Source organism: Gossypium hirsutum, chromosome A11 (genome assembly GCF_007990345.1).
Source record: "Gossypium hirsutum isolate 1008001.06 chromosome A11, Gossypium_hirsutum_v2.1, whole genome shotgun sequence".
Classification (NCBI taxonomy): domain Eukaryota; kingdom Viridiplantae; phylum Streptophyta; class Magnoliopsida; order Malvales; family Malvaceae; genus Gossypium; species Gossypium hirsutum.
Genome location: NC_053434.1, coordinates 42,383,731 through 42,386,075, shown reverse-complemented (window position 1 = coordinate 42,386,075; position 2,345 = coordinate 42,383,731). Strand labels below are relative to the sequence as shown.

General features: G+C 39.0%; 1 non-coding gene across 1 annotated transcript; it reads right to left on the bottom strand.

The window, feature by feature from the left end:
- Nucleotides 1-215: 215 nt before the first annotated feature.
- LOC121210449 (small nucleolar RNA R71) lies at nucleotides 216-321 on the bottom strand. The gene has a single exon (XR_005905566.1). It is a non-coding gene; the product is annotated as a small nucleolar RNA R71 (small nucleolar RNA).
- Nucleotides 322-2,345: the final 2,024 nt, after the last annotated feature.

Genomic DNA, 2,345 nt, shown 5'->3' with positions numbered 1-2,345 from the left:
ATCTCAATGCTCACTTAGCAAACTTTTTGGAACTATGCGATACATTTAAAATTAATGACGTTTCTGACGATGTCATTCGTCTTTGATTATTCCCTTTCTCATTGAGGAACAAAGCTAACCAGTGGTTGAACTCGTTACCACGAGGGTCAATTACTACTTGGGAACAAATGACCGAAAATTTTTACTAAAATATTTTTCGCCGGCTAAAACGGCTAAATTACGTAATGATATCTCTTCTTTTGTGCAGATGGATTTAGAAACACTCTACGATGCATGGGAGAGATACAAGGACCTTTTTAGAAGGTGCCCTCACCATGGATTACCGCTTTGGCTTCAAGTTGAAACGTTCCATAATGGCCTGAATCCTTCGACTCGGTAAATGGTTGACACAGCTGCTAGCGGAACCATCAATAATAAAACACATGAAGATGCTTATGAGTTTTTTATAGAAGAGATGTCACTCAATAACTATCAGTGGCAAGTCATGAGGACAAAACCAACTAAAATAGCAGACGTTTATAATGTCGATTCGATTACTATGCTGTCAAACCAGGTAGAACTTCTAAATAAAAATATTGATGGTTTTCTTAGTTCTTCACAGGTTCACCCAATAATGCAGTCCGAAGCAAGTGGAGGTGGAACAAGCCATTCGGAATACCAACCTTATGGCCACAACATTGATAAGGAGCAATTAAATTACATGGGTAATAATCCTCGACCTCAAAACAATCCATATAGTAACACTTACAATGCAGGTTGGAGGAACCACCCTAATTTCTCGTGGGGCAGTCAAGGAAATCGAAGACCACAACCACCTCCAAGTTACGAACAACCGCCCTACCAACAGGAAAAGAAGCCGAACCTTGAAGAGATGCTCTCAAAGTTTATAACGGTGTCAAAAACTCGTTTCCAGAACACCGAGACAGCACTTAAAAATCAACAGGCGTCGATCCAATAGCTCAAAACTCAGATAGGCCAGCTTTCCAAACTAATCTCCGAACGACCACAAGGATGCTTGCCAAGTAATACTGAACCTAACCCAAGGAAACAGCTCAACGCGATTAATGTTCAAGATGAAGAAGGATTCGTTGAGCCTGAGCCAAAACCGAGGCAAGAAACTGTGGTAAGCAAATGTCAAGGTGAGGTAGATCACAATAAAAACAAATCAATGAATGTCGAATATAAACCTCGTGTGCCATACCCCAACACGACAAGGAGAGACAGCTCAGATGAACAATCTGGTAAATTCCTTAAACTCTTAAAAAAATTACATATTAACTTACCATTTATTGAAGCTCTATCACAGATGCCAAACGCAGTGAAATTTTTAAAGGAGCTTTTAGCAAATAAGCAGAAGATGGACAAGACATCGCATGTGGAGATAAACACAATTTGCTCAGCTATTCTTCAGAATAAACTACCCAACAAACTTAAAGATTTAGGGATTTTTACAATTCCTTGCTTAATTGGTAGTTTAGATGTTCATAATGCATTAGCTGATTTGGGGGCTAGTATTAACGTCATGCCTTACAAAATGTTCAAACAATTAGGTCTCGGGAAACCCAAACAGACTAGGAGGAGCATTCAATTAGTAGATAAAACTATAAGATTTCCTAGGGGTATTATTGAAGATGTGCTAGTTAAAATCGATAAATTTATATTTCCCATTGACCTTATTGTTCTAGACATAAAGGAGGATAGCAACACTCTTTTAATTCTAGAAAGGCCCTTTTTAGCAACTGCTAAAACGATTATTGATGTTGGCATAGGTGAACTCACACTCCGTGTGGGTGACGAAACAATCACTCTTCAAGCTCGCAATTCTGGCAACACATCAAAAATTGAAGGTGATCGTTTAACTCATTCTACTAAAACTGACAATATGGTACAACCTACTTTGCAGGAAATGAGTCTGAAGGAAGCACATGAGTCATTCTCAAGCAATAGTAGAGGACCCATTCATGAAGATTGAAGGCTACAAATCGATGAGCTAGATGAATGGTGGACGCATAAACCGAGAACACCTGACAAATCGAATCTACGACAGAACAAGCTCAATCCCTTTCCAAATCAACTTAAGGTTGGAGATACAGTCTTATTAGATGCCACAGATCCCTACATTGTCACTACCACATCAAATGAAGAAATCCCTCTTACGGTACTCATCATTTTCCCATTTGGTACGGTCGAGGTGAGTCATCCCAAGTTCAGCACTTTTAAGGAAATAACACCCGTTTGAAACCTTATTTTTATGAGATTAATACCAGGAATGAGGAGTATAAACTCCTCAAACCACCATGACCATTCAATAGAGAGGTAAGTCGAGCTTAGATTATAAATAAGCG